The sequence below is a fragment of the Pseudophryne corroboree genome, chromosome 9 (assembly GCF_028390025.1).
Source record: "Pseudophryne corroboree isolate aPseCor3 chromosome 9, aPseCor3.hap2, whole genome shotgun sequence".
NCBI classification, from domain to species: Eukaryota; Metazoa; Chordata; class Amphibia; order Anura; family Myobatrachidae; genus Pseudophryne; species Pseudophryne corroboree.
The window spans coordinates 94654395-94666374 of record NC_086452.1 but is presented as its reverse complement, the minus strand read 5'-3'; positions in this window follow the sequence as shown (position 1 = coordinate 94666374).

The following is an 11980-nucleotide window of genomic DNA, read 5'->3' as shown; positions in this document are numbered from 1 at the left end:
ATCCACCTCTTTTTCTGCAACTAATACCTCTCCACTTCCTCCTCCAGGGAAGATCTTCGTTGCACCAAATCTGCGCAAAAAACTTCTCACATGGGCTCACTCCTCCTCCTTCATGGGCCATGCGGGCGGTCATAAGACACTTAATTCAGCGCTCCTACTGGTGGCCTCATCACAGGACTGACGTTCAGGAATTCGTGGCTGCCTGTCCAAAATGTGCTCAGCATAAAAGTCCCAAAGGTCCACCAGCCGGGTTACTCCATCCTTTACCGGTACCACTAAGACCATGGACGCATATTTCTATGGTCTTTATTACAGATTTACCTATGTCTGGTGGGCGGAACACCGTATGGGTCATAGTTGACCGATTCTCTAAAATGGCACACTTTGTTCCTCTGGCTAACCTTCCATCTGCATCCCAGTTGGCAAAATTGTTTATAGCAGAGATCTTTCGACTCCATGGTCTACCACAGGAAATCGTGTCTGATAGAGGTCCTCAATTTGTGGCCAAGTTTTGGAGATCCCTATGTTCTGCTCTTGGCGTGAAATTAAACTTCTCCTCAGGCTATCATCCCCAAACGGATGGTCAAACAGAGAGGGTGAACCAGGATCTGAAGACTTTTCTGTGTTTATTCATGTCCTCCTCACAGGACAACTGGCTGGACTTCCTACCATTCGCAGAATTTGCCCATAACAATCTTTATCACTTTGCCACAAAATCTTCTCCATTCTTCATTAATTATGGTTCCTGACTTCCAACTTCTGCCTACGCTCGAGGTTCCTGCCGCAGAGTCAACACTTCGACAACTTACTGAAGCCTGGAAACAAGTTCACAAGACTTTGCTCAAGACTTCCAAGAGATATAAGACCTATGCAGATTTGAAACGAAAAGCTGTACCAAGCCTTAAGGTAGGAGATCGTGTTTGGGTTTCCACACGTAACCTAAGATTAAAGGTCCCTACAAAAAAGTTTGCTCCCAGATTTATTGGGCCTTACCCAATCGAAAAAGTGTTGAATCCTGTGGCTTACAAAGTGAAATTACCTCCGCAGTTAAGAATTCCTAATGCATTTCATATTTCTCTCTTAAAACCATTGATACTTAATCGGTTCAGAGCCGCTCTGCCTAAATCACCCAAAATCCAATCAGCACATGGAGACGAATTTGAGATTCACAAGATCCTTGATTCTCGCAGACGTTATGGTCGCATCCAGTACCTTGTCGATTGGAAGGGGTATGGGCCAGAGGAGAGATCTTGGGTAGATGCAGAGGATGTCCATGCTCCAAGACTTCTTCAGACATTTCATGCCAAGTTTCCAACTAAACCACATAGGTGTCCGGAGTCCACCCGCAAAGGGGGAAGGGGTACTGTCAGCGTCCGGAGTCTTACCGGTACGCTGGGGCCGCGGGGTTGGCTTTCTTGGCGATGTGCGGGCAGCGGCGGAGGTGGGCTGCTGCGCCAGATCCGTGGGCAGCAGTAGCGGCGGTGAGGGGGTCCGCTCGTGGCGGCGGGACGTCGCTACAGTGGGTCGCTCTTGCTGAGCCATTGCTAGGAGACCAGGGGCAGTGAGCAATGTGGCTTTGCAAAAAGGTCTGCATTACTGGGCGCCGCCATGTTGGAGACCAAGTTTTGAGCATAGTTCCTGTTTCCTGTCTCTTCCAGCCAATCCAGGGAAAGCTCTCCCTATAAAAGGGGGCTGGTTTAGGACAGGGATGCCAGTGCTTCAAGTTACAACCCTGTTGTAGGTGCTTCAGCCTGTGCTCCCAGGATTCCTGCTGTATTCTGGTTCCTCCTGATCCTGCTTGGTCGGTTCTCTGTTGCTGCTGCAGCACTGCCGTTCCTATCCTGCTACTGCCTGTGGAAGCGCCCCTGGAAAACCCGGTCCAGTAAGACTCTTTGGGCACAGTCGGCCCCGGGTCTTCTGCCTCGTCTTTCAAGCCACACTCCACAGATCTCCTTCACCAGCCACGCCTTTGTACCACCGACCACCGCCTGCAGATTATTATCTTCAGCCTCGTTTTCCAAACCACAGTCCACAGTCCCTGTCTCCAGCCACGTCTTCAACCATCATCCACAGCTCCACAGTTCATCATCTACAGTCTCGTCTTTCAAATCACAGTCCACAGTTCTTTGCCTCCAGCCACGTCTTAACCATCATGCTCCAGCCTCGGTTCTCTACCTCAGCCCTGTACATAATAAATACTTTCCATCGACTCTCAAACCCCGCCTACGTTCTTCATTGCTCCGTGTCCTATGCGAAGGAACTATATCCAGCCCTCTCATCTGGTTCATTCACAGCCTGCTACCTCCTCGGGCAAATCTCAGCTGCCGGATCCTCAAACTCTGCTAGACGTGACACTAAAATAATACCGCATTTTATGTATGTTCAGTAGCTCCGTATTAACAATAGCAATTTAAAAATTACAAAAATTGGAGCGCTTGGATATGTGTAAGAACGCTCATACCTGTGGAATAAAATTAATTAGTGAATAATGTATACAGCTCTTTTCTGAGTTATATATGAGTTAAATAAGAGAGACCATTGAGATTGAGGAGAGAGATGCACAAACTAACAGCTCGCTAGCGCTCTCTAAAGCTGCCAGCAGCATCGGGGAAACCAAGCCGGAGCCGAAGCTGCAGGAGTACGGGAGTCGCTGAGGTCGGCTGACCAACATCAAAACACTGACGCCGCCAGCGTTATCTCACACGGCTAACCGTATCAGGGAAATCAAGCCGGAGCTTGAGCCGCAGGAGATGGAAGCCGCTGAAGCCGGCACTCACAGGGTCTTAACAAAGTTCAGGAGGGAAACATTCTTCAAAGGAAAAGAAGTATTAGAACTCGAGGGCATACATTGAGACTGGAGGGGGGAGGTTCAGGGGAAATTTAAGGAAAAATTACTTCACAGAAAGGGTAGTGAATAAGTGGAATAGCCTCCCATCAGAGGTGGTAGAGGCTAAGACTGTAGGGCAATTTAAACATGCTTGGGACAGGCATATGAATATCCTTACAAATAATTAAGGTTAAAAAAGGGTTGAGATTACCTAAAGGATGAAATAAAAAAGGGGCAGACTAGATGGGCCAAGTGGTTCTTATCTGCCGTCAAATTCTATGTTTCTATGTTTCTATGTAAACTGAGTTACAACAAATCGCTGAAGCTGAAAGTACACGTAGGGATAGCAGGGAAAGACAACTTGCACCTATTAACCAAGATTATACCGGATTATAGGAATCCCTGGGTTTACTAAAAATAACTCAATCCCTTTTAAACATATATTGAGAAAAGAGCTGTATACATTCACTAATTAATTTTATTCTACAGGTATGAGCGTTCTTACATATATCCAAGCGCTCTAGAAATCCAGCCGCATACTATGGTACGGTGTTGGGCTACACCTGCTGCAGTATAAATTGATTTAAGAGTGGTTTAAATTTTGCGATCAGCTGGGTCTTTGAGAGAAATGGCCCCAGGTACAGGTAAAACAATTTTACATGACAGCCTGGACACAGAGGTTTCCACTGTCGGAGGGTTTTCCCAGATTTTTGTATCCTCGTTAGGGAAAGTAAATGAATTTAGCACCCGTTTAGGGGTAATACATTTTTTGTCAGGATTTAACCATGCTGCCTTAGCCAGGGAATCTAATTCCTTAGAAACCGGGAAGGTTGCCGAGGACTTTGGTTTCACATTAAAAAACAATTCCTCTGTCGGTCTGCTTCCTTATCTGGGATATTGAGTATCTCTCCTATAGCATAAATGAGGGCCTCAACTCCTGGGGACAAGGAATTATCATCGTGCACCCAGTGGCTTAAGTTCATCCCAGTCGCCCGGAGGCAGTAAGCAGGCATACAACAGGGGTGCTGCTCCAGCAGGCCTGAGAAGAAGCTTTTAAAAGAAATATGAAGACTTCGAGGGCTGCAGCAGTGACACTGTCTGTGTTAGATATCAGTCAGACATCTCCTGCTGCAGCTCCATCACCTCCCCCAGCGGCGCTGTACACTCCCGCGCCCTGGTTGCTAGGTACCTACAGCGGAGGCTCCGGTTTTCTTCCAGTTAGTCACACACACAACCACTGTTCTCCTGGATCGCGTGGCCACACTCAGGGAGGAGGTAAGGTGTCCCCCCGGCGGGACCCTCTGTAAATCGCGATCCTGCGCGGCCGGTGGACACTGTGGTAGTACAGGGACCCCACTAGACCACCAGGGCAAGGGCACAGGTCGGTTTTCTCTCATAAACCGTTTATATAAGCCCACAGTACCCGGTGGTGAAGTCCAGCAGGGGGATAAGGCTTTGACCTGTAGCCCCTCCCCCAGCCCCAGGGCGCCATTTAGAGTAAATGTTCCCACCCTGGAGCTGCATATCTCTCTCTCCCTCACTCCCTGTCAGCGTTTGGGCGCCATTAGGACAAGCTGAGCTGATCCTGGGACTGTTTGGGCAAATCCTCCTCTGTAAAGCCGCCTGCATGTCAGCGCTGTGCATTTTACAGGACACTTAAGTATTCTACATGTCTGCTGGCAGTGTTAGTTAAGAAAGAGTGCATTTAGTCAGGGTTATAATATAGTACATGTACCCTGTGATATACATCCAGTCTTTACTGTGCATTGTTATATCTATTGAGTGTATAGCTTAGCTATACATAGTACTACTATTGTGCTGCTGATATTGTACTGTGTTGCCTTGCATTGAGCTTTCGGATATGTCAGCTACAAAAGGCAATGGTGCTGTGGCTGATCCCACATTGCGTGGTGGTGACGCAGCAGACACATTTGAGGAAAACAGAGCAGCTGAGGGTTCAGGTTCTGGGGGATCCTTACCCCCAAGTGGGACTGTAGCAATGCGAGTTCATAATGACCCACCTTGGGCTACCTTCTCCACGCTATTGAATACGCTGGTAACTAGACTAACGCCCCCTATGGGACCTCCTGTGCCGGTGCAACCGCTTATGGTCCCTGCGGTTAACCCGCCATGGGCAGATCAACTGTCCGCTCAGTTACAGCAATTGAACCAATCACTGACTACTCAGAAGTTTAACCCTCTCCCGCCTAAGACCAAGGGGTCCTCTAAGCGGGCCATTACTTCCTCACAATCCACCAACGTCCCAGACTCCTCATCTGATGAGGATGGTGTTTATACTGACCCCACAGATTCTGATCCTGACGCTTCTGATGGGGATTCTGTTTCACAGGCGGCTGTTCCTGACTTGTTGGAGGCTATCAGGACCATTCTTCAAATTACTGATGGTCTGAAGCCTGATGCTGCCCCTAAGAAACCGGACAGGTTTAAACGTCAGAAAGTGGTTAAACAAGTTTTACCTCATTCTGACCATTTGGTTGACATACGTCAGGAGTCCTGGGAAAATCCAGGAAAGAAATTAACGCCTCACAAGAAGATGCTGGCTCGCTACCCTCTCACTGCGGAGCTAAGTAAAAATTGGGAAACACCCCCGCCAGTGGATTCGCAGGTAACGCGGCTGGTGGTATCCTCAGCTCTGCCGGTAACTACCATCACGTCTTTGAAAGAACCGACGGATAAGCATGTGAAGGGTTGTTTAAAGGCAATTTACACCCTAACTGGTGCTGCGCATAGGCCCACCATTGCAGCGACATGGGCTGCAGAAGCTGTTGAAGCGTGGGCTCAGGAGCTGGAGACGGAGTTGTCTTCCAACGCTTTTGATCATGCTAGACAATGTCTGTCTTATATTGTCACAGCTTCTCATTACATTAAGGAGGCGGCTTCTGATGCCAGTATAATGGCGGCCAAGGCTTCTACTACGTCTATTTTGGCTCGCCGGATTCTCTGGTTACGGTCCTGGTCTGTGGATCTGGACTCTAAGAAAACCCTGGAGGTACTCCCTTTTAAGGGAGACATTCTTTTCGGAGAAGACCTCAACAAGATAATGGCTGACTTAGCCTCTGCTAAAATAGCATGTCTACCTAGTACTGCTCCTTCGGTGCCGAAGGCTAAAAGTACTCTATTTCGCTCCTTTCGTCCTTCAGCGAAAGCAAAAGGTCAGGCGTACCCGAAACAGGTTCGCACTTCCAAACCCAATAAGCCCAAACTCAAAAGTGCCTAGGCTGCCCGTCAGCCTGCTTCCAAAACTGACAAGCCTGCCGAATGACAGGGCGGGCCTCCCTCTGGGGGATCCCAGGGTGGGGGGCCGACTTCTAGGGTATACCCAGGAATGGTTGAGGACCACTTCCAATGCCTGGGTATGGGAAGTCGTCACTCGAGGTTACGCCGTATCCTTCAAGAATCGTCCTCCTCATCGATTTTGCCTGACAGACGTCCCTTTGGATCAGGTGAAGGCAAAAACTCTTTATTCGGTGGTACAGTCCCTCCTGGACACAGGAGTGGTAGTACAGGTGCCTCTGGCTCAGAGAGGCAAGGGGTTCTAATCACTGCGGTTCCTAGTCCCGAAACCGAATGGGTCATCCTGGCCCATTCTCAACCTCAAGTCCTTGAACAAATTTGTGAGGGTCTCCAAGTTTTGTATGGAAACTCTTCGCTCTATTGTTCTGGCCTTGGAACCTGGGGATTATATGGTCTCCCTGGACATACAGGATGCTTACCTGCATATTCCCATCACAGTGTCGCATTAGCAGTACCTGAGGTTTGCGGTTGGCAACCTCCATTACCAATTTCGGGCGTTACCTTTTGGTTTGACCATGGCTCCACGAGTCTTCACCAAGGTCATGGCGGTAATGACGGCTGTACTCCGCAGTCAAGGGGTCAGGATCCTACCGTACTTGGACGACTTGTTGATCCTGGCAAATTCCCCAGAAATTCTCCTGTGCCATCTGGATCTGACTATCCAGTTTCTGCAAGCCCACGGGTGGCTCATCAACTGGAAGACATTTTCCCTGGTCCCTGCTCAGAGCATGTTCAATGCTCTGAACTTGGCCCAGCATTTAATACAGAACAGACCTGTTCAAGGTCCCTGCTCAGAGCATGGCGCACCTGGGGGCGTTGTTGGACACTCACAACCAGCGGTTGTTCTTATCTCAGGAGAAAGTCCTGAAGCTTCAGGACAGGATTCGATGCTTCCTATCTCGTCCGCAAGTGTCGATACATTTGGCAATGCAAGTGCTAGGTCTCATGGTGTCGGCTTTGACATGGTGGAGTACGCTCAATTCCGTTCCCGCCCTCTGCAGAAGTTGATTCTTGCCAAGTGGGACGGCCTGCCTCACCGGATCAGGTCTCAAATGATCTCCTTGTCTCTGGAGGTCCATCTGTCACTGAGCTTGAGGCTTCAGGACCAACGATTGAGCAGGGGTCGTCCCTTCTGGATCTCCAACTGGGTCCTTCTAATGACGGATGCCAGTCTGAAAGGTTGGGGCGCGGTGTTGGAGCAACACTCCCTCCAGGGTCGGTGGACCAAGGAGGAGTCTCTACTCCCGATAAACATTCTGGAACTGCGGGCGGTGTTCAATGCTCTGAACTTGGCCCAGCATTTAATACAGAACAGACCTGTTCAAGTACAGTCGGACAACGCCACCACAGTGGCGTACATCAATCATCAAGGCGACACTCGAAGCCGCATGGCAATGAGGGAAGTATCAAGGATTCTTCAGTGGGCGGATTGCCATCTGCCAGCCATATCGACAGTATTCATTTCGGGGGTCCTAAACTGGGAAGCAGACTTTCTCAGTCATCAGGACGTACACGCCGGAGAGTGGAGCCTCCATCCAGAAGTGTTTCAACTCTTCGTGGACAGGTGGGGCCTTCCAGATGTGGACCTGATGGCGTCTCGACACAATCACAAGGTTCCGGTCTTCAGAGCAAGGACAAGGGATCCTCTAGCAGCGTTCGTGGGCGCACTGGCAATTCCATGGAACTTTCGGCTGCCATACGTGTTCCCTCCGGTGTCACTCCTGCCCAGAGTAATAAGGAAGTTCAAGCAAGAAGGAGGAATCTTACTTCTGATCGCTCCCGCGTGGCCCAGACGGCATTGGTTCTCAGACCTTTAGGGTCTCTCAATAGAGCGTCTCCTTCTACTTCCGCAGCGCCCAGATCTCCTCGTTCAGGGCCCCTGTGTCTATCAGGATTTAGCTCGGTTAGCTTTGACGGCGTGGCTCTTGAACCTTCCATCTTGAGGGCTAAAGTATTTTCTGAGGCGGTCATTCAAACTATGTTGAAGGCCTGGAAACCAGCTTCTGCTCGGATTTACCATAGGGTATGGAATTCTTACTTTTCTTGGTGCACATCTAACAATCATGACGCTTCCAAGTTTAGTATGGCCAAACTTTTGGCCTTTCTACAACAGGGCCTGGATTTGGGTCTTCGTCTGGCCTCCATCAAGGTTCATATTTCTGCCTTGTCGGTTTGGTTCCAGAGGAAAATTGCAACGTTACCTGATGTACATACGTTCACTCAGGGTGTGTTGCGGATTCAACCTCACTATGTCCCGCCTGTGGTCCCTTGGGACTTGTCGGTGGTTTTGGAGGCCTTGCAAGGTTCTCCATTTGAGCCTCTTGAATCTGCAGACCTTAAGTGGCTTTCTCTTAAGGTGTTGTTTCTGCTGGCTATTGCCTATGCTAGACGGGTGTCGGATTTGGGTGCCTTATCATGTAGGTCACCATATCTGATTTTTCACCGTGATCGGGCAGTCCTTAGAACACGTCCCGGGTATTTACCTAAGGTGGTGTTTTCTTTCCACCTTAATCAGGAGATTGTAGTTCCGGCCTTTGCCTCTTCTGAATTGTCTTCCAAAGAGCGGTCTTTGGATGTGGTACGGGCTCTCCGTATCTACGTGAAGAGAACTGCCTCCATCAGGAAGTCGGATTCTCTCTTTGTTCTGTTTTCACAAACGTGGCTGGCATGCTCACAAGCAGACCCTGGCCAGATGGATTAGAATGATGATTGCACATGCTTATGTACAGGCTGGCCTTCCAGCTCCTGCTACCATAAATGCCCATTCTACTCGGTCTGTTGGATCTTCTTGGGCGGCCCGCCGTGGTGCGACCCTTGAACAATTGTGCAAGGCGGCTACGTGGTCCTCAGTGAATACGTTCATACGTCAGTGGCAAACGCAGGATTTTTAGGGTGGGGTTTCCATATTTATAGACACACACATTATATATATATATATATATATATATATATATAGCACATATATGGAAACCCCCAACCCACTGCGAATATATACATGTATGTATGTATGTATGTCTGTATGTATGTATGTATATATATATATATATATATATATATATATATATTTATTTATTATGAGAGAGGCATGGATAGAGGGAGGATGGGGAAAGAGAGAGAGGCATGGGGAGTGAGAGGGGAATGGGCAGGGAAGAGGAGACATGGGATGGTGAGAAGAGAGGCATGGGGAGAGAAGAGAGGGAACACGGAGAGAGGAGAGAGAGAAGGGCATGGAGAGAGGTTATGGGGGGGAGAAGAAAGGCATGGGGGAAAGAGAGAGATATCAGCAGCAGAATGAGACTGGGCAGAAGAGCTTGCACTCAGAGTTAGGTGCTTTGGAAAGCAGTTACTTGGAGGCTGGAGGTCTCTGGAGGAGGCTGTGTTGTCTTTCCGGCCAGGCACCATAGAATGTGCAGAAGCTGTAGCGGACTCCCGTAACCCAGGTAGACTCAGGCGGTCGTGCAGGGGTAAGGCAGAGATGAGACGGCCGATAAAGGATGGTATGAGTGAAGGGAGAAGCCTGCTAACACTATATATATATATATATATATGTGTGTGTGTGTATATGTATATATATATATATATATATATATATATAGAGCAATGTAGAAAAAAATGGCACTCAGGAAACTTCCAAGGTAATATAAAGTCGGTCTACGTTTCGGAGACCTTTAATCTCCTTCGTCAGGACAATACAGAACAATGATAAAAAACATACCTTTATTGAACTCACCCAGGTGCACGTGAAGCCCGTCGGCCGCTTCCCGTCGCTGTCCCGCTGGCGTCACCGGAAGTGAATCCGCGTCACACTGTTGGTCCAAGCTTGGTAGGCGGCCGGGGCGTTACTATAGTGATACCCAACACCATGGTAACGATACTAAACAATGAGAGCAGAAAGAATACAATCAAATATGCAAATATGTTGGAAATTGAAAAGCAGCGGATGCAACCAAATGCAACTATGGTACTAACGTCATGTTCTAAACATTACAATCTATATTATTAAGCACAAGATAATTTAATTTAAGGGAACAATAATAAAAATTATGAATCAAGGAAACATGTATAGGACAGATGTTCATTAAGCCCAAATGGCTGTACTGTTTGTAGCTGGTAGATCCATTTTGTCTCTAGCTGTAATAATAGGTTGTCCCTGTTACCACCTCTTTTACAGGGAGGTACCCAATCTATCATTTTATACCTTAGAGTGGCAAGACTGTGACGGGAATCTCGAAAATGTCTAGCAACAGGTTGATCATTCATTTTGTTTTTATTTTTAAGGGCAGTGTCCGCACTCTCTATTGCCTTTCTAATTCCTGACCGATGGGCAGCCATCCTTTCCTTAAAGCTACGAATTGTTTTGCCCACATATAATAAGCCACATGGGCATTTGATATAATATACTACATGTGTGCTGGAGCAGGTTAAGGGGTAATTGATTTTATACCTTTTGCCTGAACGTGGATGTGAAAAATAGGCCCCTGTCTCCAGATATTGACAGGTTGTGCAATTAATGCATTTAAAGTTGCCTGGTTTTCTAGACAAGAAATGGGTCTGTGGGTGGGCTACAAAACCCGTGATATCATTGCGAACAATGATATCTTTAATATTCCGACCTCTACGGAACCCCGGCATTAACGATTTATTCAATAAGCCAGGTAGAGTTTGGTCACTATTGACAACGGGCCAATATTTTTTTGCTGCTGACACAAAAGATTCTGAATTTGCTGAGTATTGTTGAGGCCAAATCATTTTATTGGGTAATGTGGATACCCGACTCTGGTTCAATGCCTGCTCTCTTGGGTATAACAACGCTTTTGCTTTAGCTTCACGTAACAGTTTAGGTGGATAACCCTTCAGTAGGAATTTATTTAACATTAAGTTAATTTGTAATACCGCATCTTGATGGTGCGAACAAATGCGGATAATTCGTAAGAACTGAGAAAAAGGCAAACCCCGCTTAAGGGCCGGGGGGTGTTGGCTGTCTGCCTGCAAGTATGTATTGCGATCAACCATTTTCTGGTAAACATTGGTCACAAGTTGACAATCAACCAAGGAGACCGAAACATCCAAATAGTGTATATTTTGAAAACTATACTCTGATGTAAATTTAATGTTTTCATCTCCTGTGTTGAGGTCAACTAGGAATTGTCTAAGTTCAGATTCTGGGCCAGTCCAGAACATGCATACATCATCGATGTAGCGACAATAAAAAGATATATATTGTTGCCTAAAGGGATCTGAAAAAAATAACGCCTTTTCGATAGCAAACATAAAGATGTTCGCGAAGCTTTGTGCGACGCAAGATCCCATCGCACATCCAAGCAACTGGATGTACAATGAACCATCAAAAAGAAAATAATTTCTCTTTAGTGTCAGTTCCATCAATGTGAGAAACAAGTCTAGGTCTGGACCTTTGTAATGTACATTACCTGTCAGAAAGGACCTAAGGATCTGCAAACCTCGTTCATGGGGGATGTTAGTATAAAGACTAACTACGTCTATGGTACACATAATGGTTTGTGCTGCCACTGGGTTAAGTTTTTGTAATTTCAATAAGAAAGCTGTGGTATCTTTAAGGAAAGTTTCCTCGGCCTGGACCACAGGCTGTAAGTAATGGTCAAGAAATTGAGATACTGCATAATAAACAGAGTCCCTTGCCGCAATTATAGGTCTCCCTGGCGGCTTTTGGGGATTTTTATGCAATTTGGGGATTAAGTAAAAAAACGGTATCTTCGGCCAGTACCGCTTAAGAGAATCCCTATGCTTGGGATCTAACAGACCATCACTTACAGCTGCGTCCAGGACTTGGAAAAGTTCCTGCTGGAAAGACTCTGTAGG